Source organism: Haemaphysalis longicornis, unplaced genomic scaffold (assembly GCF_048455015.1).
Source record: "Haemaphysalis longicornis isolate Haplotype H1 unplaced genomic scaffold, Haemaphysalis longicornis Haplotype H1 scaffold_1, whole genome shotgun sequence".
Taxonomy (NCBI): Eukaryota; Metazoa; Arthropoda; class Arachnida; order Ixodida; family Ixodidae; genus Haemaphysalis; species Haemaphysalis longicornis.
The window spans coordinates 366,737,495-366,753,983 of NW_027526203.1; the positions used below are offsets into that span (position 1 = coordinate 366,737,495).

At 46.7% G+C, this 16,489-nt stretch overlaps 1 pseudogene; it reads right to left on the reverse strand.

Annotated features, from left to right (window-relative positions):
* Positions 1 to 11,729: 11,729 nt before the first annotated feature.
* On the reverse strand, positions 11,730 to 13,133 carry LOC144160282 (uncharacterized; annotated as a pseudogene).
* Positions 13,134 to 16,489: the final 3,356 nt, after the last annotated feature.

The window sequence follows — 16,489 nt, forward strand, 5'->3', positions numbered from 1 at the left end:
GGACTCAGCTGGCACTCGATGGGCGTGGCTGGAAATCTTTGGGACAGGCTTTCGTCCTTCAGTGGAGACAAACGGGCTTATGATAATATATAAGTATAGCGAATCAGAATTGGAAAATGAGGGGCTCGTTGAATTAAGACGGGAGTAAGGGTTGGCAGTCACGAAAACCTCGGAAAGCAAAGGGGAGAATGTGGTAGGTCATTGAAAAAGATGAAGAATTTGGAACGGCAGAAAGAAAGTGGAGAAAAAATGCCCGCCGGGTGGGATCCGAATCCACGACCTCCAGAATACGCGTCTGGTGCGATGACCACTACGCTACTGGCGGGTCTATTTTCCCCACCACTTTCTGGGGTATTTATGTTAAGGTATTTTGTTTCCTGTGCTTGGTGGTGGTAACCAGCGCCCCTCGGACTACTCGGGGGTGACTTACGGGGCAGACGCGCAACTTGGGGTCTCACCAAACGACTTGAAAGGTGGAGGACATTCTAGTTGTTCAAATTAAGCAAAGGAAATGGCTAACCCCCGGTCCGTGACTCGAGTGTCTACATGTCCAGCGTGCTCGACCAGCGTTGAACCTTCTTAAGCTCCCTATGGCTCAAAGACTGCCAGAACAGAGGCCCTCGCTATGCATGTAGCGAATCAGAATTGGAAAATGAGGGGCTAGTTTAAGGTATTTTGTTTCCCCAAGCACAGGAATTAAAATACCTTAACATAAATATTCCGAAAGGGGAGGGGGAAATATCCCCGCCGGTAGCGTAGTGGTAATCGCACCAGACGCGTATTCTGGAGGTCGTAAGTTCGGATCCCACCCGGCGGGCATTTTTTATCCAGTTTCTTTCTGTCTTTCCTAATTCTTCATCTGCTTCAATTACCTATCACATTCTCCCCTTTGCTCCAACTCGACTCATTTGATGCCCTCCTCCGGAAGCCGTATAAGCATGCCCTCCTGCTTCCCCCATAAGAACCAACGCACCGCTTATTCGACCTCGGCATACACAACACCATACGGGAGCATCTAGAAGCCCACCGCGTCTCCCAACTCACGCGCCTCGCGTCCTCCCCTACAGGGCAATACATTCTCAACTCTATAAACGTACTACCGCCCACCATCCCAATCCCGCCACTTCCTATTCCACCTCACATCCGTAACAGCATCCGAATCCGTCCAATTCCTCGCGACATGTACCCAACTTTCCATGCAGCCCGCCGACTAGCACGAGCCAACGCCCACACCAAACTATACCCACCATCACCATGCACACTATACACTGATGCCACCCCCTACCCTCACAAATCTGCACACTGTGTAGCTGTTGTTGGCCAACACACATCACCAAACGCCACAGCGGCTACCATCCTAACTAGCAACATAACCACGGCGGAGGAGGCAGCCATTGCCCTCGCGCTCACCCAGCGCCCTACCCCCCAATTCGTCCTCTCTGACTGTCAGCAGGCCATTCGCAATTTTATTCGCCGTAACATCTCTCCCATGGCATTGAAAATTCTCTCCAAAAATCCTCCATCCGACATCGTGACCCTGCTGTGGACGCCAGCCCACACAGGCGTAGGTGCTAATGAAGTGGTGCACGTACGTGCTCGCGAACTCTCTCTCACACCTCTCTCCGGAGGCGGGCCACATGCTGCGCATCCTACAAACATACACCTTCCCACACAGAACACAATTGATACGCAGTTACTCACACCTCTTTACTGACCCTACCTGTCCAGCCTGCGGGGCACTCGACACTAACTACCATTCCCTCTGCGAATGTCCCTCAGACCCGTTCCCCCCGTTCCCTCCCCTCACCACTGGGAGCAGATGTTGCGTGACCCGGAGGAGCCAGGCCAAGTCCTGACCACCTCCCGGGCCCTGGCGGTCGCGGCGGCCCTGTGGACCTCCTCCACCCCCAATACCTGATCCCGATGGACGAAAAAACGTATTCCTTCCTTCCTTCCTTCCTTCCTTCCTTCCTTCCTTCCTTCCTTCCTTCCTTCCTTCCTTCCTTCCTTCCTTCCTTCCTTCCTTCTTTCCCCCTTGCTTTCCGAGGTTTTATTGACTCTTACTTATATGCATATATTATATAAGAAAATAAAACTTCGAACGAGGTAGAAACCACGATTGTTGCCAACGTTTCATCAAAGAGAGTTGCCTTCGTCAGGGCAAGCCCTCGCCTGTCTGCCACAGTTTATATAGGGGTAGGTCCCCAGGTGAGAGGAGAGAAGAAGTGTAATTGAGAAAGCTAATTGGTTTGGGAGTATGTAGGCGGAGATATTGAGGGGGAAAGAAGGTTGTATAGGCTAAGCCGCGAAGTCGGCAAGAGGGAAGTCAGCCGGGGGTTGATATGCCGGAAAATTCTCGGAGAGAAACGATGAGAGGGGTTTGTTGCCCCACCGCGCGGCCTACGGAAAGGTTCTCCGAAACGCCGGAAGCAGAACAGGCGGTGCGAGGAGTCCTTGACATAAGCTATCTGCAACCCCAGGCCAAAAGAAAAGGTAGAGAAGGGGGAGAATAAGTACGTCCAGGAAAAAAGCAACAAGAAAAAACAAGAAAAAATGAAAAAAAACCACACACACACACACACACACACACACACACACACACACACACACACACACACACACACACACACACACACACACGCAAGAAAAAGCAATAACCGAACAACTGAAATGGCACGTGTCTCCAACAGCAACATTCCTGGAACAGGCCTTTCCTGAAACTCAAAAACGAGAAGATAAAGTTAGAGGGACGTACGGGGCACAAGACAAAGCGGAGCAAAGAACGAAAAAATAAATAAAAATAAAATGGAATTCCAGAGAAAAGGTTGGAGGGATGCCTGCGCGTACTGCGGAAGCTAAGGAATGAAAACAAAAGGAATTAGGTGACCCCATGAGACGCAGAGGGAGGGTTCATATTCTTTGGATAAGGTGCAAGCAAGACAGTGCCTAATGCTGTATTCCCTGTAAATATCGCAAAGATTCCAAGTTGCCCCTAGACGCATTCATTCCAGCAGGTTCCATGGAGTTGAATTTGTGAAATAAATAGGATTCTCGGTATTTTCTGTCCCTAGGAGACTTAAAGTTTGATTGAAGTATATACAACTTAAGGTCATCAAAATTGTGACCTGGTTGGTTGAAATGCTGCGCTTCAGCTATGGAGGATTTGCTAAGAGTATCTGCCCGGTGACCGTTAAGACGTAGGCTCATAGGTTGACTCGTTTCGCCTATATACTGTTTGTGGCACATTGAGCTTTCCAACATTTACACAATGTTGGATGAAGTGCACGTAAAGCTTTAATTAATCTTGTGAACATAATTACTGGCTGTGCTTTTTACAATGCCGTCTGTCTGCAGGTGCCTGCAAGTCTTGCATCTGGGACGGGAGCAGCTGGCTATGACTGGTTGCTTTGAAGGCGCTGTTTTAGCATGCACTAAAATATCTTTTAGATTCCTATTTCCCTGTTATGTAACCCTTGGTGCGTCCGGGAACGTCTTTTTAAGTCGGTCGTTACTGGCTAAAACGGGGTATTATTTCCGCAGGATATTGCTTACGTTTGGGAGGGCGTTTGAAAATTTAGTTATTAGGGCCGGCGGCCTGGCGCTTTCGTTTTGTCGCTGTTTGTTGAGCACGTCCTCCCTTTTGAGATTAGATGCACGTTGGTACGCGTGATCGAGCGAGCTTTTGGGGTGGTTCCTGTTCATAAGGGTGGACTTGAGTTCGTCTAGATGCTTTACGTAGTCCCTGTCATCACTGCATACTCTTCTAAGTCTGGTGGCTTGTCCTAGATAGATCCCTTGTTTGCAGTGTCTCGGGTGATGGCTTTTATAATCTAGATACTGCTGCCTGTCTGTTGGTTTTCTAAAAAGCGTAGTTTTAGGTTTACCGTTGTCTAGAATGACGGTAGTATACAGGAAGTTCACTTGTTTTTCAGAATAGTGGCAGGAGAATTTAATGGTCGGATGCGAAGAATTGAGATGAGATATAAACGTTCGTCGCGCGACCTAGAGTCGCGCGACGATGTCTAGACTCGCGCTACCATGTTCCCAAATCTTGAAGATGTCGTCTATGTAGCGGAGGTAAACCTGAGGTTTATGCGGAAAAGAGTTTAGTAGGGTGACTTCAAGTTGCCCCATGAAAATATTGGCATAGGTCGGTGCGAATAGAGTACCCATGCTGGTTCCAAAAACTTGCAAAAAGTAAGACGAGTCAAATTCAAAATAATTGAGAGTTAAAACTAGTTCTAACAAAGTTATGTACGCTTCTAGCACATGTTGGTGCGGGTTCTCTGATAAATATTTTGGAATAGCTTCAATTCCTTCGACGAAATGGATGTTAGTATATAATGCGGCAACGTCAAGAGTAACAAGATGGGTTCCACTGGGTAGGCGTCCACCCTTATTTACCTCTTCTATTATGCGGAGGAAGGGGGGGGGGGGGGGGGGGGTGTCCTGAACGAATGAAGGAAGAAGAGTCGGAATGTCGGATAGCTAATGATTCAGAAACAGAGATAATGCTTCGGTTGGGGTATTCTTATTAAAAACTATGGGTCTGCCAGGAATGTCGGCAGTAAACAATAATTCTACGGGGACTTTGTGGACTTTTGGGAGGAGGTAAAAACGTCCTGCCTGCGAATTATTCAGTTCCATGAAATTTAAGTCAGTGGTCGTTATTAATTCTGTAGATCGCAGGTCTGTGAGGCTCTGAACGATTGTTAGGCGCTACTCCTGGCTCGGATCGTTATCTAAGGGCTTGTAGTGGCAAGGGTTGTTGAGCTGCCTATAAGCTTCATCTTTGTATTTTCCCATACGTAAAACAACTCTGCTACCACCTTTGTCGGCTGGCTTTATGACTATGTCGGTTCTGGCTGATAGGATATTCAGGGTAGCTTCTTCCGACGGAGTTAAGTTCTTGCGCTTGCTTGATTGCTTGGTTGTCAATATTGTTCTTGATACTGATTTGAAGTACAGATCTAATTCTGGAGATTGATCTACATCTGGAGTCCAAGTGCTAGGAGGGTGAATGAATACATCAGGTTCGTCAGGTTCGTCCTGTCTGGTTCGTCCTGTTTTTCTGAAAAAAAAACTTGCTTAGTCTCATTCTCCGAGAAAATTCAGTGAGATCCTTATGTAACTCGTATTCATTCACACGGTTATTTGTGGGACAGATAGTTAGACCTCGTTCTAGGATACCTTTTTCGTCGGCCGTTAGTGTTTTGGAAGTGTCAATAACGTTGCTGGGGCAGGTACCGAGGGAGCTCGTTTCTTCTATAGGATTATTGGCTGGGGGAGGAGGTTCTACTAAAGTAATCTCTGTATCAAAGGGGGACGTTACATGACCTAATACTCCATAGTCCGGGTTATTGAGAGGCTGATGTTCTACAGTGCAAGCTGTATTTCACGAAGGAGTCTGATCACGTTGAAACAATACCGCTTGTTTAATATTTTTATAAATCGCAAGGAAAATGATCTTGGCACTAAACAAGCGGAACGGCACCTCCTTTGTGCCAGCCTTTTTCCAGATATGCCCGACTGCACCGCGACTGGCTCATAGACGTAATTGCGAACGCCTTCCGCACGAACATTGCCACGCCACGAACACACTGCCAAAAGTACATCCGTCATGGACAAAGCCGATTGGGAGACGCGAAAACATTAATTTTGCCGTTTTTGTAAACTTTGCACTGCAGCCTATAACGACATGAAGGGGTAATGCGAATTACGCGTTTGCGAATGACGCGTTCTGTATACTGCCGCGAACCATATGCGCCAGCCCTCGCAATCCAAACCACAACTCAATCACGAGAATGCAAGAACGGAATTACCGTAACAGAAAAACTTGCAATGCTCATGTTCGAACATTTCGCGTTCACGAACAATCTTGAGATGCTGCAGCATGCCGGTTTATGCCGCTCACGTAAACAAAATCGGCGCTATGCGTATGCCCGAGCGGCATCCCCCCCGCACAAATGTCCCCTTGTAAACAAAAAAAATATAAAACAAAACGGCCCCACTTATTGGGTGTTGGTAAAACGGGGCTCTAGAAATCATATTAATGCTACCAAACAGCGACTGGGTGCAAAACTTCGTCCGGGCAGACAGTAGAGAGTTTTAGAATAACGTACGCAGACGTACGCAAACAGTGCAGAGTTTTAGTTTTACGTACGTAGAGCATCCACGTGCGTAGAACTTTCACGGGTGACCAGTGCGCATGCTCAGAAAGTGAAGGTCCTCCGCGAGTCTTACGGACGCACGTGACATTCGAACTTTTACGTTGCGGTGTTCACGTTGTTTACGTACGTAGCCCTCCCGCTTCGCAGCTAAAACAGCTTTGTCGCTAATCCCTCGGCGCGATGTCGTGTTCTCAGCTGTTGATTTCGTCTTAAATTTGCTTATTCTAACCCTCAGCTAAAGTTTAAATCGATAAACACTTTTTGTTTTTCCGATAGAAGGGCGATTTTGCAGCTGTTAAGCCTGACGAAGTAGTTGGTCGTCGTAATAACGATGCTCCCGCGAGATCACGCGAAACTCTGCTGCGGGATAGCGCGAGATCTGCCACAGCGGGGAAAAGGCAGCAGACAAACACCGCAAAAAACCTTGTCAACATAAGCGGGGCACCGGCGCGCCTTCGTTTCTCCAAAAGCGACGATTTAGATATGTTGCGGGATGTAAGGGAGTGCAATCCCTTTGAGGAGAATATGCAACATACACCGCGGTGGACGGAAATCGCCGTGCGCTTATCAGAGGCAAAGGGAAAAGTATTTAGCGCGCGCTCTGTGCGCGACCGCACAGACCTGTTGTTGGCCCAGTATGCGGACAGGTACAGACGAAGCCTCCGCAGGTAAGTCAATTTGCCGGTTCACAATGAAAACATGCCTTTTTTACGTTCGGTTTTACTTACTTTCTTTCGTTTCTTTTTTTGCCATCATTAGGTCTGGTACCGAGGAGGAGTATTCTGAACAGGAGAAGCTCCTCGAGGAAATACTCACTATTGCAAAAGCGAATGGCTACAAATTACGCGGGTTCAAAAAAGCAAGAACCGCTGCTGCCTCTGCAGGCGCACCTGCTCACGCGGGAAGTTTCGCCGCAGCTGCAAGAGACTTCTTTGCATACGAAGCAGCGAACCTTGGCAGTGCAGAATGTAAGCCTGATATACCCGATGTTTTTGTAGCGTCGGCTTTTTCTTTTTACCTGAGTATTCGTTGTCGAGACAGCTGCATCAGGTTTCAGACATTTTATTGATCATTGCAGGCGCTGGAAGCACAACAGCGGCCCAGTTGCTAAGTCAAATATCAAATAATCGCGACGATGGCGATCTCGTACAAGCCGATCATCCGCTCCCTGTGCTCGGCACGGACGCTGTCTTGGTCATGCCTGACGCCAACCAAATTTCATCCACAGAGAGCAATTCAACGCCTTCGGTGGAAAGCTTTGCCTCGACGCCTGCAGGCCATGACGACGACCTAATTGATCCGCGGCCGGCCACAAACAAGCCCAAACGTAGCGCCGGTACGTATTTTATAGCGAAGCTGTCTATGGCTAGGATCCAGCAGATTATCTCCGACAAAAGGCCAATGTAGTCAAGAATAGCACGCCAGCGTGCGATACGGTCTTCATATTTTGATATAAGGCTTATATTATCCCTAAAAGACGTTTTCCGAGCAATGCATTTACGTTTAGAGGTGCGGCCGACTTTAAAGGGACGGGTGTTGCTGAGCACAAGGACGCTGGTTCGATTCCCGGTCGCGGCGGCCGCTTTTCTGATGGAGGCGAAAAGCAAAAACGCCCGTGTGTACGAGATTTCGGCACACGTTAAAGATCCCCAGCTGGTCAAAATTAATCCGGAGCCATCCACTACGGCGCGCCCCATCGCCTGTGTTGCGTCAGCGCGTTAAACCCAACAATCAATCAATCAATCAATCAATCAATCAATCAATCAATCAATCAATCAATCAATCAATCAATCAATCAATGTAAGCCGGAGAAGGAGGAGGAGGCATGCCTTTAATGATGTGGGGAAGTCAGCTTGGGAGCGCCACTGGCTTGCTACTCCATATGAACATGTGAGGGTCGAAAGTGAGTGAAGGAAGCGAAGATACGAAGAAGCTTGCTTTTCCACATTGTGTGTTGCAGTGAAGCATGGCCACGTACGGAGGGATACGACTACAAAATCTGGTTGTAAATCTTGTGTTGTCGAAAATATCACAAAACAAATTCTATCGGAATTGGGTGTAAGATGACTCTAGCCTTACATCGAATCTCATTTTCTAGTCATAATTACTTAGTCAGCACTGAAGTTGGCAACGTCACAGAATTACGGTCTGCTGTCAATGCACGTCCATCTACGTAGGGATTATGGTTACAGGAAATGGCAGTAAACTGCTGTTTCACCAGAACAACAGGAAAAAGAAGTGTATGGCAATTGGCCGCTCAGAAAACTAATATTACGCACCACAGCTTCTCTGGTCATCTTTCCTCACAGAGTTTTTTTTTCTTAACGACACAGCTAATTTTCCAGCTGCTTTTATTTCACACCCGTTTCTTTCTGTAGTTTACAATATATTGATTGATTGATTGTAGGGTTTAACGCGCCGACGCAACGCAGGCGATGAGGCGCGCCGTAGTGGAGGGCTCCGGATTAATTTTGACCACCTGGGGATCTTTATCGTGCGCCGAAATCTCGTACACACGGGCGTTTTTGCTTTTCGCCTCCATCAGAAAAGCGGCCGCCGCGGCCGGGAATCGAACCCGCGACAGTTTACAATATATTGGCTGCACCATATCCTACTGAATGCACATGAAAGGAACTCTAAATTCGTCCAGCACTAAAATGCCGAAAAGATCAAAGTGTGTAGGACTGAATAAGTTTTTTCTGTGAACTTTTGTGCTCTGCAGGGAAAAGAAACCAAGCTGGAAGGCCGGAAGAAACACACTTCGAGTTTGTCGAAAAAAGAATGAGGCATGACGAATTTATTAAACAAAAAAATTAAAGCCGTTCCACAGAATGTGAAAGCTGTCGGAAGTGCAGAGCAGTGATTCGCCATAATGGTCTGCAGCATCATTATCCGCTTACTGCTACCACCCCATGCAATTCAAATTTCCCGCCTTCACAGCGCTCGCGCGCCCCCTGCCTGAAGCTGCACCAGCGGGAGTTTTGTTTTCTTTGTGCTTTTCTTCCCACACGTGCCGGCGTTGCACTGCCACATTTTGCGTTTACTATCGTAAATTGGGCCCATCTCCCCGCGAGGGGGACTCGAGTAAATGCGTCGCATAGGGGGTGGGTGTATTGCGTTAACGTTTAGTGTTTGGGGAGTTGGTGGTAGTGAATGCGTTGTATCAGCAGCTTCTTGACGTAGTTTGAATGAGTCAAGGATATAAGGCGCGTTCGTAGCCTCCCGTTCTGTGTCGGCTTTGTGGCGCAGTGGGTAGAGCACCATGTACATTGCGTTCCGCCCGCAGGGTCGAGGGATCGAAACCAGGTGCCGGATAGTGTTTTTTTTTTTTATATAGTGTAGGGGGAGGGGTGCGGACTACGACTACGGACGTCAACGCGGGTGACATCGTGAGTTACTGAAATGCTCTGCATTTAAAAAGGGCACATCTCCCCTCGAGGAGGACTCGAGTAAATGCGTCGCATAGGGGGTGGGTGTATTGCGTTAACGTTTAGTGTTTGGGGAGTTGGTGGTAGTGAATGCGTTGTATCAGCAGCTTCTTGACGTAGTTTGAATGAGTCAAGGATATAAGGCGCGTTCGTAGCCTTCCATTCTGTGTCGGTTTTGTGGCGCAGTGGGAAGAGCACCATGCACCTCGCGTTCCGCCCACAAGTAGTGAATGCGTTGTATCAGCAGATTCTTGACGTAGTTTCAATGAGTCAAGGATATAAGGCGCGTTCGTAGCCCTCCATTCTGTGTCGGCTTTGGGGCGCAGTGGGTAGAGCACCATGTACATTGCGTTCCGCCCGCAAGGTCGTGGGATCGAAACCACGCGCCGGTAAGTATTATTTTTTATATAGTGTAGGGGGAGGGGTGCGGACCTGTTGTTGAGAGCGAGGAGGGTAGCGTGATGCCGGAGAGGAGGAGTGGGGGAGAGGGCGCACCTGGAACGGCTGTTGCGGACGCCGAGGCACGCCAACGCCGGGTGACATCGTGAGTTAAAGAAATGCTCTGCATTTAAAAGACTTCTTGGTCGAATCAAGGCGCATCGCCATGGAGGAAGAGTGCCTTCTTTGGGAGAAACAGAAAGCTGAAAATGAAATATGCCTGAGACAAGAAGAGCTGATACAAAGGTCCGAAGATCAAGCATAAGAGAGGCGCCTACATGCAGAACAGCATGCTCAATACAGGCGTGAAAGGGCAGAAGAGGCTGCATGTTTCCACCATTCTGGAACACCTCCTAAACAGGGCAGCCCCCCAAGAAAACGCTGCAAAATGAGCAGAAAACATTGCTCTGTCGATGTTGATGCTGCAGTTCCACCAAATGTGAAAACTCATCTAGGAATTGTAGGCACCTTGAACATCAAACTTTGTTTATAATACCGTCAGGACACAGTTGTATGTTACAAAAAAGGTTGGAAAAACAAAATATAAACAACAGCAGTTACACCAAGTAGAGTGTAAGTAACAATAAATCAGGCACAGCGAGGAAACCAAACTGAAAGTATCAAGGAAATCATGCATCGTTCATACGTACAACTTGAAAACGAGTATGAACTTGTGCGAGTACTAGCAAGCATGACTACACACATGTATGTCTATGCTTCCTGATGACTTCAACAAGTAAAATAAAAATGTAACGGTATTATGAATTTCTGGGCTGTCACAGTACCACAAGCAAATACGAGAAGCCATCTCTGGGGATACTTCCTCTGGTACAAAATTTTTATACAATGTTCTGCCACATACCCCCTTACTACTTGCGCGAGCTGGCATACACTCACACAGCAGGTGCTTAAATATGCACCGTTCACATTCATGGCATTGTATTCGGCCTCAGGTACTCTAGCAAGCTAGATGGATCAGTGCCAAAGTACTCTGAAACCTGACTGCCGTAGAGACAATTGTGGCAGTTTGACATGATTGTTGCTTCTTTGTACATTTGCGCTACTTGTTGAAGCAACAGCTTTTGATTTTTTTAAAGTCACGGAACGCAAACTCTGCAAATACCTTTCCGAAGCCCCACTCAACCGACTCTCGAACATGACTCATGGAAAGGTTGAACGCAAGATGTGTGGCTGTCAAAGATGAGCCACCGTAGGGCTTCATTAGGAGCGGCTTCAAAGGGAATGCGGGATGGCCGTATACGACGAAGTGGTGGCTCCCAACCAGTCTCTCCAGTTTGGCATAGAGACCGCTTTTCTTTAGTATCCCTGCAACAACAATAATAAAAGTTAAGTCCCACATAACTGGAAAACTGGCTAAACTGCACTGAAATTGACATTTCAATTGAGTATTCTTATTACATAAAATGCAAGCAACCTTTCTGTAACCATTTATGAAACCATCTAATATGTATGTCTTGCTGTTTACTCTATTGTTATATGGCACAGCATTTCAGAAATAGAAGAGAAAAATGCGCAAGTCAGCAATACAGCTGTTTCCGTATGTGCCTTCCTGTAATTTACTCGTCCTAATTGTCACATGTTCATACGATGGCTGCAAGAAGCACTGCCCGTCACCATGGCAACCTCAACACCATTTACTGCTTACGGAACTATATCCTTATGATTTCTAGGTCTACTCTGTAAGCACAATTTTCTTTAACATCAATACAAAAGAACAAATACCTGCATCATGCCGCCTCCCAGGATATGGACCATCAAGTTGGCAAACAGTCCCATTCGGGCACATAACTGACCGGTACTTTACACAGTGGATCCGCTTGTGACCCGAGAAGTAGTCCCGCTGGTTTCTTCTCGGTCGGCAGATGGGGCGAGCCGTGCCGTCGGTGAACTCCCAGCGCTTTGAAAGAGCTGCATTGCGGTTTTGGACGGCCTGCAAGATGAAAAAAAGCAACATGCTAAAAACTTGCGTTTTGAATAGCAGTAAACAGGGGTATCACGTACCCTCCCTTCCATGCAACCTTGAGTTCTAGATGACACAATTCCAACACATTTATACAGCTCTAAAATAAGGTGAATGTTTTTAAAACACATCAGCATGGTGCGAGGACATGTACTGTAGTTGACCAGGCTCTCTACGTGAAACTTGCTGAGGTAGCACGTAGAGCTCACAGCAAAGCAAGATTTCAATGTCAAAACCAAGTTTTGAGGGGTTGATGTTCAGTGTATTAAATCGACTGCCACTTGGATGCCTCATTCCTCAAAGAGGAATTGCTCCTACTGCTCTTTTGCCCTATGTGTTACTATCATTTTCATATTCTTTAACCCAGCAAAGAGCTGGTGGAGGGAGACGAGCAGTACGTTTCGAACTGTCCCGTTATCATTACTTACTGCTCCTCGTTTGGGTGCCCAAAATTTAAGCAAACATTAAAGAATATGACGCGACATACCTTACTAAGAGAAAAACGGACATTATGCCAAGCGGCCCAACACCTACTATCAGCTCCATGCATGCACTGCTGCATAAAACAAGTAAAACAGCCAAGACTACTTACACTTGCAAAATTCGCAAGATGTGCAGGAGACAGCCAGTCGTGGTTATTGCAGTCGTACAACAGATGTCCGAAGTTGTTTGCGATGTGGTTAATCATTTGCGTCGCCACGCTCGACATTACACACGAACGCCTGCCGAAAATGAGTTCTAGATCGCACCACCTGTTCGGGTAGGCGCAGGCGTCGTAGTATTATGCACAACGCTTTTCCATCTGGCACAGTCACGTTTTGCGCACTCTTCAGTCTCCAGCACGAAGAGCGCACTACACAGGTAATCAAAGTTCGTCTTCTCGAAGTGGAACTGCTGCCAGAACAGGGTTGGCTCGACACAGTATATATCAAGAAGTCCACGGTGGGAGCGGTAGTGCAATAGTTCCGATTCTCTCTTTCTCCTGAGGTGGTACTCCACATCGTCCAGCGAGCCTTTGTAAAGGTCACGCTCCACCTGTGTCATCATAAGATCATCCACCTCGTCCCACGTAAGTGTGGCGAGTAGGTAGTGGTCGCACAGCACACTGCGAGGCATACTGCGAGGCATCCCGTGCTCTGGATTATCTTTCTCGAGCGACGTACGACTCAACCTCGCATCGGGTATGCGCAGTGCGCGTGGCTAAAAGCCTTCTCGGCCCGCAAACCGCGCGCGAGGTGAGTGCCGAATTTACGACGGGCAGGAGGAGGCAACCGATCACCAATCGCGGTTCAGACTTGTAACGCATGTTGTGACGTTGTGTTCGTTCGAAACGCATCTCTGGATTGTTTTGAAGTTGAATAAAATGTATGCGTCAAAACCGGTCATTCGGTTCAGGGCGTTCTCTGCGATTGCACGAAAGAAGTGCCACGGGGCTTCAACGCTTTCTTTATGGAACGTACTCAGGTAAGAGAATATTCATGTCGTGTTATGGCCGTGTTGCATTCAATACTAACGGGGAAGCGTTTGTTTACAATTGTTTGGATAGTCGTAAAATGTCCCAGCACTCCGGCAGTCCGCTGGCCATGCCGCTGGCAGATCAGCCGGCGATTCATTTCGCAAAACATTCAACAGATGGCGCCGTAAGCATTAGCGTGTCGCTGCGCAAAACTGATGAGACGCTCTACTAAATCTCCTCTCGCGGTGTTTACGTAGCGTGACGCAAAAATGTAGCGTTTGCCGTACGCAAAGGCAGAAACGCTGTACTAAAAATCCCGAGTGCCGTGAGGGAGCAAACACTTGTTCTATCAGACGCAAAATACTGTCCACAGAAGACCAGAACCCTGGAAGGCTGACGCGCTACTTGCCTCCACGGTGTAAAGAGATAAAAGGCATGTGACTACGCCGAACCTGCGATAACCATGGCAACCGCCCCCGGCACCGCGGCTTGGCAGCTTGCGAAAGTCGGCACGGCTGGAATTATACCTGTACACTTATAATTGTTTATGACTTGTGAAAGTTAACGTGTAAAGGAATATTTTACGTGTTTCTTAGAGAGATTCTGTGTGCGCTTCTCGTTCTGTTTGTCACGTGACTCTTGGCACATCAGCTCAGTCGCCGTTGAGGTCATCTCTGCTGGGCGACTCATAGCTACATTGTTTGAATATTTACGAGATTATTTTGAAGGTACCGGTTCTGGCGATGCCAATCTATTTTGACCAACTTCGGTTTTGTCTTCAGTGTCCCTTTGAGGACGTATTAAACAAAGTCAATTACTTTCATGGTATAGTTTTAGCTTGCCGCAGAGTACACCCTGGTGCTGTAGGCAACAAAATAACGGACGAACGGGGGAAAAATCTCCCGGGGAGCGAACGGGGAAAAAAAAACAGATAGATAGATAGATAGATAGATAGATAGATAGATAGATAGATAGATATGCGAGAGAAAGAGAGAGAGAGAGAGAGAGAGAGAGAGAGAGAGAGAGAGGCAGTATACTTCTCAAAGGCACATTTTTTTGCTATCGCGTAAACCCACACTCGCTTCCAGTCTCCGTAACCTGGGTTCGGATCCTATAAAACTTGAAATTGACAGCGCGACAGACAGGCAGATCGGTTGTTGTGGAAACACAGCGCGGCAAGCGTTCCTAACAGAATCTTTTATTGTACAAATACGCCATTGTACGATTACTGCGCCCTGTTGTGAAGAAACATACAATAAAGCATGGAAAGACTCTCGAGCAAGTATACGCTGGTACAAAAACAATACAAATAGCTACGTTTACAGGCTCTCTTGTCTGCACGGAAAATACAAGACTTCCTGGCTATAGGTGCATCTTGTAGCCGTAATGCTGCAAGCTGTGGGTGTTGTCCACAATACAATTTGTATTTGAGACTCACCGCTTGCCTTGTTCTTGCTCTTGTCATTCGTCCTGTCTATCGCGGTGTCAATTTTCAATGAAAGGATTCGCTGCCAAACTGCATCAACGTTCTTTCTTCTATTGTTGACATCTACAACGGCTTATTCCTAAAACTTGCTTCATGACTCCGACATGCCAGCTTTACATTCTCTAAAAGGACGTCTTAAGTAAGAAAAAATACCTCAGAACGTATATGTAAAAGGGTAAGCATTCCTTTCGCCTTCGGGCGGGAAGATGCTTAGCTACGATTTTGATGCGTCTGATAGAAGAAGGTGCAGCCTGTGTCAAAAGTTCAGAGCTCGGAGCGCATGTTATTCTAACTGAAACAGTGAGACGTAGGTGTTTGACCAACGGGTAACTACAGATGTTCGCATCTGTTTTTTTTTAAGCGCCTACGCTACACTTGGGTTATGAGGCCTGCAGTAGTGAAGGGCTTCAGAGTCATTTCGACCACTTGGATATCTTTAAAGTACGCCAAAAACTTGGCACACGGGCATTTTCTGTTCTCCGCTTCCCATAAAGAAAAACAGTCGCAGCGGCCGGGATTATACAGACGTCCTTGGGCTGAACAGCATAAGGCCTCAGCCACTGAGCCACCACGGTGGCTTTATAAACGCACTTAAACAGACATGTTAAGAGCAATAGGGATCAAGCAACCCTTTTCAGTGCGGTTGCTCTATTTGAGAAACATTGTCGCGAGCCATTAAGAAGTTTTAAAACGTGTTGTCTGCTTCTCTTTCTATGTTGGGGAGGACAAGGGCAACTAAGACTTGGCAACGTTCTACCTTCGCTAGTGCTGCAAGCTGTTTGTTATCGACGAATATTTTTTTATCTGAACCAGTTTATCGACAAATGACTATAAAACAGGCAAAAAAGCCATTTATTGCTATTCTTATGCATTTTCATTACAAATCGTGTTAGTTTTTAAACACGCAGAATCATAATTCCCGGGATGCAACCTCAGCTAACAGCTAATGAAGATACATTGGAACAGAACCCAATCTATGGACATGTCGTTTATAAACTTATGGCCGGGCTACACGTTGTAAAATCGCAGGGCACTGTTTGCTGCTCCCCGCTTGGAAGCTCCTTTTTTTACGTCTTGTACATCCAGCACTGGTTGTGAGTATTTTACGTGCGCGCTTTCAAACACTGCAGTAATAATAATAATAATAATAATAATAATAATAATAATAATAATAATAATAATAATAATAATAATAATAATAATAATAATAATAATAATAATAATAATAATAAATTATGTTTATTTACGTGGCCAGGAACAGCCAATCGCCTGAGTGATGGTGCACGGATAGTGATAAAAATACAAAATACAAGAAACATTATAACAAACAAACATAAGACAACCACACACAAACTGAAGGGGTGTAAATGAGATAAATAAAACAGGCTGAGTGAAAGATGAGTACATGTAAAAAAAGCCACCTTCCTAAACTAGTCTTCTTGTAAACGTATGGTGAGGGTAATAGCAATAAGTTGCACTGCAGACGGTTTTCTTGAGGCGTTTCGTGTCACACCATTCTTGCGAAAACTT